Source organism: Penaeus chinensis, chromosome 32 (assembly GCF_019202785.1).
Source record: "Penaeus chinensis breed Huanghai No. 1 chromosome 32, ASM1920278v2, whole genome shotgun sequence".
Taxonomy (NCBI): Eukaryota; Metazoa; Arthropoda; class Malacostraca; order Decapoda; family Penaeidae; genus Penaeus; species Penaeus chinensis.
Window position 1 is genome coordinate 26,070,886 of NC_061850.1, and position 12,500 is coordinate 26,083,385.

Below are 12,500 nucleotides of genomic sequence, written 5' to 3' on the forward strand. Positions count from 1 at the left end.
GAAAGGCTGACTTTGTGTCAGTCCTGAACGGCCTGAGGGAACCATGGGCACGGTATTCCCCTGCCATACCTGGCCCTTACCTTACCCTGGTGGACTGTTTTTTTTTTTTTTCCCAAATATACTCCAGGCTTATCATGGCCAATAATGAAGATGTAACCCCACTTTTAGGGGCAATGAGGCTTGCCCCTTTATCAAATAGCCCCAATCCCGGCTCCCCTTTGACCACGGCTCCGAACACTGCAACAACTCCCCCATCATCAATGCATACTAGTACAGTATCAACCATAATCAACAACCAACCCCCAGGAGACATTTCTACTCTCCCAACATGCTCATCTTCAACACCTTTACTCCCACACACCTTCTTCATCAACCATCCCATCTACCCTTATTACTACCTTACAACCTTATTGCCCACCTCCCCGTAACACTACCCCCCCTCAATACTACTCCCTCCTCCACACGTCCCCGCACTTCTACTACCCCCACCTCTACAAGAATCCTAAATATTCTATTTAGCCCAGCCAAATGGGACCGATTTTTCGTGATCCCTTCCACAGCTCCCTACTCTCAAAACACCCTCCTCTTCCAACAATGCCTCCAAAAACAAGTAGGCAAAGTCTCTTTCCGTAGCCGACGCGACCACTCCCGTCTCGTCACAGTAACAACTGAAAACGAAGCTATAGCATTAACAAAACTAACTGATCTATGTGGTAATCCCATCCCTACAGAACCTCATCCAACCCTCAATACTTGCACTGGAACTGTCTCTATCTCCCCAACAGATTGCCCAATCCATGACAAAGAATGGTCAGATTGTGGAGAGGACTTACTCGCTTGTCTCACAGACTATGATGCAACATATGTACAATGCTACTCCATTCCTCCCAGAGGAAATCGTAAGAAATCCATCAACATTGCCAAAATTACTTTCCGTAGATATGTTTTTCCCTTAAATGTTTACATAGGTGGGGATTGATTGATTGATTATTTAAAATTATCTGCCGCGTCAACAGCTAGGGTCATTAGCGGCGAACACCTTGTTAGACTGAAAAATATTAAAATATTTAAAACGTTAAAACTCTATCAATAAATGTCATAAATAACAATAAATATTATATTAAAAATCGAAGCATAAATATTATGCTCTAAATGTCTAAAAAACTATTGCATAAACATTATGCATAACTAAATTTTATTGAAAATATTAGTTTCCCTAAGGAAACTAATAAGACCTTCTATGTCACAGTCCTCCCCCAATACATTTTTTAGTGTATATGGGGGAGACAAGTACCTTCCTCTTTGGTCTGAGAATGTTGCACATCTTTCCATTACATGTGCGACCGTTAATAGCTCTTGGCATTCCTCACAGCGTGCTTCACTTTTAGCCATCATCGGCCCATGAGTCAGTCTTGTGTGCCCGATTCCCAGCCTTGTTATTACAACTTCTACTTGTCGGTTAGGGTGGATGCTGGTCACCCAACTGCCAAGGTCATCTCTAATCTCTCGCAGTTTATTTCTAGAGGTATGCCTCCATTGTTCCCTCCATTTATCACGAAGACAACTCCTGATGCTGGGTTTCAAGTCAGTGTGTGGGAGAGGAAAACGAGCATCACAGGGCTGAGTTGCAGCTGCCTTGGCCTTCTGATCAGCTCGTTCATTCCCACTGATACCAACATGTGCTGGCACTCAACACAGAGTTATCTTTTTACGTGTTGACATCAGTGCAAGCCAATCTTGAACCTCCCTCACCACTGGGTGTGACGAGTTTAAGCTCTTGATTGCTTGCAGGGCACTACGAGAGTCACAATATATAACAACGGAATGGTTTGTAAGATCTCTAGTCATCTTGACTGCTGCAAGGATGGCATGTAACTCTGCAGTGGAAATCGAGGCTGATCGAGAAAGACTGCCAGATACAGTCTTCCTTCTGCTCACTGCTGCAAAGCCCACACCATTTTCAGATTTCGAATTAAGATCTTCCACCAGATTCCTCATTCTCCTACCATAGGATCGGCTATCCTCAAGGGGGTTGGAAACCAATCTGGATGTAGGAGATCCCGGAATCCTTTGTAGTCTCGTGTAGTAAATCAGGTTCATGTAGTTCCTGTGTAATGAAAGAGGTGAAGACCTGAAAGCCCCTATACAGATTCTCAGAGCTTCATTATGAACCGAGTCCAACATCCGGAGAACAGTGGGAGTTGCAGATGAATAAGCCTCACATCCATAGTCAATTTTACTTCGAATAAGCGCTCGGTAAAGCCGCAGAAGCGTTGTGCGGTCTGCACCCCAAGATAGGTGTGAAAGAACCCGCAAAATACTAAGCGCTTTTGTAGCTTTCACCTTCAACTGTTTAATGTGAGGCACCCATGTAAGCCTTGAGTCAAATATTAGACCCAAGTACTTTACCTCTTGGACAAAATGCAGTGGGTTTGCTCCTAAATAGAGGGAAGGATGGAACTTTTCCCGTTTGTGGAAATGCATAGCCATGGTCTTGCTTGGAGAAAATTTGAACCGATGGTATGTTGCCCATTGCACAACCTGATTATTGCAGTCTGCATGTGCCTTTGCACATCCTGTAAGCTTCCTCCTGAGCAGTAAAGTGTAAAGTCATCCACATACAGACTACATGAGACAGCACTTGGAACGACCTTTACGATGTCATTTATAGCAATGGCAAACAGGGTCACACTTAAGACACTCCCTTGTGGGACCCCTTCTAGCTGGTCTTCCAGGTTAGAGAAGCTGTTTCCCACCCTCACTCGAAACTTCCTGTCAGCAAGGAAGCTTTGTATGAAGGTAGGCAATGTCATACAGCTTCATGAGTATGCCATGCTTCCAAGTAGTATCATAAGCCTTTTCAAGGTCAAAGAAGACTGCTAACATATGACGTTGCTGTGTGAAGGAATTCTGTATAGCAGTTTCCATCCTTACAATTGCATCTGTGGTCGATCTCAGTTTTCTAAACCCATATTGATATGGAGTCAGTACGTATTCCTTTTCTAGCAGCCATGTCAACCTGAAGTTTAACATTTTCTCCATCAACTTGCAAATGCAGCTGGTAAGAGAAATTGGTCTCTAATTCCTTGCCGGGTTTAGGGACAGGAATGATTATAGCTTCTTTCCATGTGGATGGCACTGTGCCCTCCCTATAGATCCTATTGAATAGATCCAACAGGAACGTTTGGGAACTCTCCGGTAAGTGAGATATCATTTGGTATGAAATATCGTCATTTCCTGGGGCAGTCTTACGGCAGAGCTGCAAAGCAGAGTCCATCTCCTTGCGCAAAAATTGAAAGTTGTATGGAAGTTCTGCTGCAGTGCTTCTGAAGAACGACACTGGGTGTCGTTCCTGTTCAGCCCGAAGAGGGGAGAATCGGGGTGTAAGATGCTCCAGAGGAGATCTCTGTCATGGATTTTGCCAGCTCATTTGTAACATCTGTTTTGTCTGTCAGGATTATACCATCTATTTTCAGAGCAGGTGGTGATATGGATGTGCTCTTTCCACCTTGTCCCATACCCATGCTAAGGGGGTCCCAGAGTTAATTAAGGAGACATATTGTCTCCATGATGTCCGCCTAGCCTCCTTTAGCACTCGCCTGGCCTTGGCTCTGGTCTTTTCGTACTGGATCAAGGTTTGATCGCTTGGGCGTCGTTTCAACTGCCTTAATGCAGCTTTTCTTGCTCTGACAGCTTGTTGGCATTCATCAGACCTCCATGGTACCTGGAGGTCGACGGTACTGCCCGCTACTTCTGGGAGTTGATGCTTCTGCTGCAAGGTGAATTCGTGATGTGAAGTGATTAACAGCATCTTGAACACACTGGAAATCATTCACAGATCCTTGCAATACTGCAGTTGATCTAAAAAGATTCCAGTCTGCATGTTTAAGTCGCCATCTCTGCACTCCATTGGCTGGAATACCATTCTCCTCCTCCAAAAGTATTTGATAGTGGTCACTTACATATAAGTCTTCCATGACCTGCCAAGTGAAATCAACTGTAAATCAGGTGAACCAATTGACAGGTCAATATTGGAGAATGTTCCAGTTTGAATTTGGAAATGTGTGGGTGCATCACTGTTCAGTAAAACTGCATCTACTCTTGAGAACAAGGACTCCAAGGCCCTTCCTCGAGGGTTGCACAAAGTGTCTCCCTAGAGGTGATGCCGACCATTGAAGTCTCCCAAGAGTAGAAATGGATGAGGCAACTGCCCAAGTAAATCTTCTAAATCATCTATGTTGAAATTATGTGGAGGGAGGTAGATGGATGCAACAGTGTAAGGTCGTGTCAAGCCTATTCTCACAGCCTTCACCTGCAGTGTCGTCTGCAGGTGGATGGCCTGGAAGGGAGTATCCTGACGTACCATCACTGCTACTCCTCCATGAGGTCCATTATCAAAGGTCCCATAATGGGCTTGAACTTGGAATCCTCTTAGGGAAATTGGACGGTTTTCCCTGATCATAATCTCTTGTAGGCATACACAAACTGGATTACATGAAGCTATCAGATGTTGCAGTTCTTCCCATTTTGCATAAATTCCCTGACAATTCCATTGGATTAGGGTATCCAGTTCTTCGGGTTGACAAACTACTTCATAAGGTGTTTGGCAGCACCTGTGGTTAAGGCCCGCCCCACACCTTTAGGCTGTCCCTTTCCAGCATCTTTGGAGTATCTTTTGATGGGTTGTCTAACTGTGGAACTAGTTTCCACAGGCTTCCTTTGGACAGGCTCAGAATTTCTTTGCTTGGGCAAAGGACGGACCTGAGCCTTCGGTTCAGGAGCATTCTGTCTAGCAGCTGAGGCCCCTGTGGATGTGGTAGCCTCAGGAGCCCTGCCTGGTGGCTCCAAAGACCCGACTCTATGAAGAGTCTTTTGAACAGGCTCAGTATTCCTCTGCCTGTGCAAATGGCGTACCTAGGCCTTTACTTCAGGGGGATTCTGCCTAGCAGCAGAGGCCCCCGTGGAAGTGGTGGCAGCTGAAGCTGTCACCGTTGAGGCCTCTAAAGCCTTTACTGATGGCTCCAAAGACCTTACTTTGGGAGGAGGAGTCTCCTCAATAGACCCTTCACTCCTACTCCGTTTCTGGTGCAACTCACCAGAGGCACTTTCATCATTTGCGGACTGAGGTTTAAAGATAGTGGCAGTGTGTGTGGTGTTAGAAGTATTGGAGGGTAAGGGATGGCGGGAAGGAGGATGGGCTAGAACTGAGGCAAAGGACTTACCCGGCTGTGCAAACAGCACACGAGCACGTCGCTTTGCTTCTGCAAAACTAACTTTCTCCTTGCTCCTTATTACCAATACTTCTTTTTCAAACTTGTACCTTTTACATTGCTTAGAAGAAGCTTCATGATCTTCTTTGCAGTGGTAACAGCATATTGGACCTGGACAGTTATCATCTCCTGATGACCTGTTGTACCACATTTCACACATATCCTTGGTTGTCCATTTTCCTTAATACGGCAAGTGTTGGCTCCATGACCATAACCCTGGCAGTGGAAGCACCGCATAGGGTTGGGCACATATGGCTTTACCTTGAGGTGGTACCATGCCAATTTAACTGATTCAGGTAGGACTAACGATTCAAAAGTTAGAAGAAGAGCTGGTGTCGACTGTTCTAAACCATCAACTTTCTTCTTAAAACGTTTTACTGCCACTACATTAAAATTCTTTAGTTCTTCTAACAGTTTCTCCTCAGAATACCTCATCAGGTCTCGGGAAAAGACAATTCCCCTACACTGATTGAGGGTTTTGTGAGAACATGAGACTTGAGCCCCAGGAATGTCGCATATTGCACGCAGACGGTCACTCTCGTCTGGTGACGAAACCTCAACTATCAGACTACCATCTCGCTGTGGGGTTATGCGATGTACTTCAAAAATATCAAGATCCATGATAGATACGCCATCAATGGTTTTCACTACTAGAAATTTACTATATGATACACTTTCATATTTACCAGGTAAGATTTCCTTAATGAATTGAGGTGGACTTTTCTCCTTACCTGGTTTGGGAGCTCGGGAACCATTACGATTCTCATTCTTGCCCTTTGGAATCTGGTAAGGTTCCAGAGTGACAATATGTGATGTTCTAGATGGATTGGCCGGGGGTTTGCGAAGGTTGTCAGGGAGAGAGCAAGTTCTTAGTAAATTTGCAGTAATCATACAAATTATAAAACTTCATTTCCTCACCCCCCCCCACCCACCATGGAGTCCAACGAGGGGAAGCTATAGTCGGGACTCAAATTTTCCCAACAGCCACAGGGGTAGTGAGGAAATATACGCAATCACTACTACAGTGCTGATGGTAGTCGCGGGACCTGTGCGCTACCGACTGGACAGTGCCTGCTTGACCCTAGCCATATTTGACCAGCCGATTGACTTGACCGGGCCTTGATCAAGCCACCCGTCTAACCAGAATAGAGGACCAAAGAGGTGTGTTGCTAGCTGCAGGGCGCAGCGTGCAGCATCGCTCAACCTCCAGGACTCCTGTCTCCTGATAATACGGGACGCCACGCACGGCAAACACATGTGGGAGAGTTCTCCCTGGCCCAAGATGGAATGAACCAGGGATGGGTGCATCATCCCCTCTCATAGGCCTTGGTGCACTAGGAAGCCATTTTGTCTCATCCCTCACTGGTGACCCCTCCAGTATGGGTAGCCCTCTGGTACGGCTCACCAGTTCATTGGGACCTCAAGCCCCCCCACCGCGGCAAGGCGGCTTCCGTTAGGGGGGTACATAGGTGGGGAATCCCTACCTGTCCGACCATACCAACCTCCTCCTCGTCAGTGCCAAAATTGTTGGCATTTTGGACATCCTGCCAAACATTGCCTTTCCACAGCCAGATGCCCGATATGTGCCCAACCTGGCCATACTCGATCAAATTGCTCTTCACAATCACGCACATGTGCAAACTGTGGCGGCCCCCATAATGTATTTTATAGAGGCTGCCCCACCTACAAATTTGAGTCTGAGGTAGCAACTCTCAGATTCAGACTTGGACTCACTCTACGTGAAGCCAGACAGGAAGCACGTCGACAAGGCTTTTCTCTTACCCCCTACTCCAGTAATGTCGCTCACTCTGCCAATTCCCATACCTCCCAAGCTCCTACACCCTCTCCTAAACCCAACCCCCCTCCATCTAAATTCCCCTCTTCTACCTCCTACCTTCCCCAGTCAAACTCTTTTGCCATCCTTAACCCAGACACTCCAATCTCTACCTAATCAAATTCTTTTGCTATCCTAAATCCAGACACCCCAATCTCTACTACAGCCCCAACACCTTCTCCTCTCCCTCCCCGCACTACCCGCAGCAGACAGAATAAACGTTCCACCCCCTCTTCCCCTACCTCACAATCACCTCCACCTTCCTTTGCCCCTATTTATCAGACACCAAACTTATCTTCCCCCCCTCACAAGAAAACCTTTATCTCACAAAACTCTACAACCAACCCCATTACAGAAACTCTTGAAGATATCCAGAACTACATAATAGAATCCCAAACTGATACTCATCCACCTTCAAATTCTACAATTCCCGCTCCCTCCACACTCAAAGTGACTGCCGATATCCATCCTCCTCCTACTCATATTCTCCCTACACCCAATCCTCCTACCCCATCCCAACAACCCCCCCCCCCCCGACTCCACCCCTACCTGTATTAACCCTCCCACCATCCCCTCTATCCCTTCCACTCCCTCCTGGATACACACGTGAATCCCTCATGTCACAAATACCCTCTTCCCCAGACCCTCTACCTCCCGACACCCCTCCTGATACAACATCACCTCCCCAACCTCATTCTTTATCCCACCCTCTAGCACCTTCCCTTCAAATTCTCCAACAAGCACTGCAATCTTTGCCACTAAATCAACGAAAGTATAACAATCCTTAATTGGAACATTCGCGGTTTCCGCTCTCACAGACCTAACCTCCGACATATCCTCTCCTCTTATAACCCATCCATTATATGCCTCCAAGAAACTTTTCTTACACATTCTCCAATACCAATCCCCAATTACCATTTTGTTTCTTCCCCACACTCCCTTGATGTCTCGTCTATACTTATCAACCAAAAAACACCTTATGTCATACCTCCCTTTCAAACCACTGTCCCTTGTACAGTTATTCGTATCTTTCTTCGCCGCTGGATCACAGTGATTTCAGTCTACTTCTCCCCTTCCCACCCCATTAACTTTGTTGCTTTTGAAAACCTAATTTCCCAACTTCAATCACCTTTCCTCATAGTAGATGATTTTAACTGCCGCCACACTCTTTGGGGTGATTCTATCACCAACACCCGTGGCCGAGCTCTAGAGCGCTTCCTATCCACAGCTGATCTTATTATTCTAAATACAGATCGCCCCACACACTTTGATACACGCACGCAGTCTTTTTCATGCATTGATATCTCTATGCTCCCCCTCTCTTCATTTAGATTTCCACTGGTCACTTTCCCTATAGCGACCACTTTCCAGTTCTCCTTTCTCCAACTTCTTATATACCACTTCCCAACTCTCCACGCTGGTGCTTTGATGGAGCTGACTGGCATACTTTCACTTCACTCTCTACTATTCATACCCCTCCATCATCCCTCTCATCCGTATCAGAAATGATACAATTTTTCATAACTACAGTCCTAAGAGCTGCCCATACAGCTATCCCTCGAACCTCAAGACCCTATACCGCCAAATGTGTTCCATGGTGGAATTCTGATTCCACTAAAGCACTCCGTGTAAAACGTGCAGCCTGGAACAGTTACCGCTACAAACGAGGTACCCCTCATCACCTATCAGTTCTTATCTCCTTTAAAAGAGCATCTGCCTGTTTTCGTCGTACAATCCGAAATAGTAAAACCAATAGCTGGCGAAATTATGTTTCCTCAATTACATCCTCTACATCTATCTCAATGTTTGGCGCCGGATCCATAAACTATCAGGCAAACATCCCACCCATCCAGCCCCCGTCCTCCATATTCGAGATACCCTCATCTCTGATCCTCCCGAAGTCGCTAATGAACTAGGTGACTATTTCAGCCAGGTCAGTAGTGGCTCTCACCTTTCTCCACACTTCTCTTCTATTAAAACCATCAGGGAACGTACCCCCATTATTTTCACCCTATCCTCTGCTGAGTCCTATAATGCTCCCTTTACTTCCTCTGAACTCAATGCTGCCCTAAAATCGTGCCGCAACACTCATGGAGGCCCTGACGGTATTCACTACCGTATGCTCCGACAACTCCCATCTTCCTCATTATCCTTCCTATTAACAACTTACAACCACATATGGACATCAGGAAATTTTCCTTCTCATTGGCGAGAAGCTCTTATCCTCCCTTTCCTAAAACCCAATAAATCGGGTACCCTCCCTCAAGACTATCGCCCCATCGCACTAACTAGCTGCTTATGCAAACTACTAGAGCGAATGGTTAACTTCCGCTTAATGTGGTATCTTGAATCCCACAATCTTATCTCACCTTCCCAGTTTGGTTTTCGCCGTGCCCGAAGCACAGCTGACCCCCTTGTTCATTTTGAGACATATATCACATCCGCATTTGCACGCCATGAATCCGTACTAGCTATGTTTTTTGACCTAGAAAAAGCATATGATACGACATGGAGGTACCATATTCTCCAACAATTGTCCTCTTTAGGCATTTGTGGAAATATGGGTGTCTTCATAAAGTCTTTCCTCTCCCAACGCACTTTCCAGGTCAAAATTGCCTCTGCCATATCATCTTTCTTGCCTCAAATTGAAGTTGTCCCACAAGGCAGTGTGCTTAGTACCACCTTATTCCTTCTTGCTGTAAATGACATTGCCTCAGTTCTACCACCAGGAGCCCGGTCATCACTCAATGTTTATGATTTAACCATCTATGCCTCTGGCACATCCATACCAAATCTCTACCAATTTCTTCAATCTGCAATATCATCAGTTTCCTCCTGGGCCACAAACCATGGCTTCCGCTTTTCTACCTCCAAATCTTTCTCCATTCTTTTCTCTCGCACACGTGTAGGTCCTCTACCTTCACTCTTCTTATATGACACTCCACTTCAACTATCCTGGCGAGACCATATTCTTTACATCAAAGAAAAAGCTCGTCGCCGTCTCCGAATTTTACAAACCCTATCCCATTTATCCTGGGGCTCTGATCGAAAAACTCGCCTTCATCTTCATGTCACCTTAATCCTCTCCACTCTAGATTATGGATGCCATATCTACTCCTCTGCCTCAACTTCTCTCCTTGCTAACCTTGATACAATCCACCACTGTGGTCTTCGCTTAGCCCTAGGTGCCTTCCGCGCCTCTCCAGTTGAGAGCCTGTACACTGAATCAGGCATACCATCTCTCGACGCCGTGCCCTCCTCTCTCTCCGATGTTATGCTCGATTCCACCAACTTCCCCTCACTAAACTAACTATCCCACGATCCCTACTTCCTACCTTTGCTTCTTCTCCACGTTTACCTACTCCTTTCTCCACTCGCATGGATAATCTCCTCTCCCATTCCCCTTTTCCCCATCTCCGACTCCTCCCGTTCTCTGTCCATTCAGTCCCTCCATGGCTTATACCTTGCCCCCATATTTGCTCTTCTGTCTACCCTGACCCACCAAAATCAAATATTCCTCCTACTGTCCTTCTCACCCATTTCCTTGACCATGCCTCCACTCATTCCTCCAGTATTCCCGTCTATACTGACGGCTCCAAAACCACCTCCGGTGCTGGTTTTGCAGTAATCTTCCCAACTCGTACTTTCAAATACCCCCTCCCACTTGAATCCAGTGTCCTTACTACAGAACTGTATGCTCTCCTTTTTGCCTTAAAACACATATACTCACTACCCTCTTCCTCTTATACAATTTTTACTGACTCCCGTAACTCATTCACCCTCATAAAGTCAATACACACGACCAACCCCCTTGTTCGTAAGATCCAGAACTGGTTATTCTACCTGTCCACACGTCATAAAACAATCAAATTTTGCTGGGTACCCAGCCATGTTGGAATCCCCGGCAATGAACAAGCAGATACTCTAGCACGCTACGCTGCTATGTCCACATCAAACCAACCACGTTTCTCACATATCCCAGCCACGGATTATTACCCACACTTTAAGACCTTCTTGTATAATCGATGGCAATCTTTTTGGTCAAGTCTACACACTAATAAATTACATACTGTAAAACTGTCAATCTCCTCCTGGTCCGCTCCATTCCATCGGAACAGACGTTGGGAGACGGCCCTCGCCCGCTTACGCATTGGCCACACCCGTCTAACACACTTCTATCTTATGTCACAATCCGATCCACCCCTATGTCCCTTATGTAATGTTCCTCTTTCAGTCCCACATATTTTATTGTTATGCCCACGTTTTTAAGCAGCCCGTACCTCTACTTTCTCCCACCTATCCTCCCTACATAGACATCCCAACTTATCAGACATCCTTACAGAATCTCACACTTTCTGCTTTGACAACCTGTTTTCCTTCCTCAAACGCATATGTATCCTTCACTTGATCTAATCCTTTACATTACCTCATCCGACCCTAACCCATTCACTCACCAATCCTTTAACCCGGCTTTAACAACTAATCACTAACCCAAACACCCTTCACTAACATTAACTATAGTGCTACATGACCTTAGATGTCTAGCACATTTATTTTGCCTTTAACCATTAACCATTAACCATTATCAGGAGTAGTAATGGTAGTGGCATTATTATGATATGCATCAGTATTATTAACGTAGTTGTTAATGATGGGAATTTCTTCTGCCACTGCTATTACTTTTGGTATAATTAATCCTTCTCATTCATATTCTCATTCTTATTCTTCATGCTAAGGATTTCGATTTCATGCAGTGGGGAAATTAACGGAATAAAAATACTCAAAGGGAAATTGTCTTTAAATCCTTATAAATATCCACGTTAATATGTGCTGTGTTGCATATCAGTTTACATGGTTTATAATGGACGGTCCATATCGTCTGGTATATCGGTGCACCAGTACGTATATATATGTATGTCTGTGTGGTGCATGCATATGTCTAAATAGATCATTAAAATATAGATATAGATTGGTGAATAGATAAATATATCGTTAGGTGAATAGCTGAATAGACCTGTTGGAATAATCAAAAATGGTTATTAGTATAAGGATACTTTTATCTCATTTATTAATGATATACCTCATATTACCTAAACTAAGGTAAAAATACATTTTGTTAAGTTACCCATGTAAGAGTATGTTTTCTTTTTTTGTACGCCATCCAGCGGCAGACTTATATATCCTTAATGTAAACAACCCTCGGTTGTGCTGCGTAGATCCTCCTCAATACAGAGTTAAGCGCATCAACTCTTGTGTTTCAATCCGTGCGTTCACTTGAGCCTTTCCGCACGGTGCGCCTTGCACAGGCCCAAAACGGTCAGAGTGAACGGTTTCGCCACGCATACCAACATGGCCGACGCTGCTAGGCGTGTTGTGGGAGTTGCTGTCGTTTTAGA

The 12,500-nt window shown here is 45.3% G+C and overlaps 1 protein-coding gene across 1 annotated transcript in view; it reads left to right on the top strand.

Annotated features, from left to right (window-relative positions):
• Positions 1-12,500, top strand: part of LOC125042725 (xanthine dehydrogenase/oxidase-like) — a 48,569-nt gene that overhangs the window by 422 nt on the left and 35,647 nt on the right. The window lies entirely within an intron of this gene.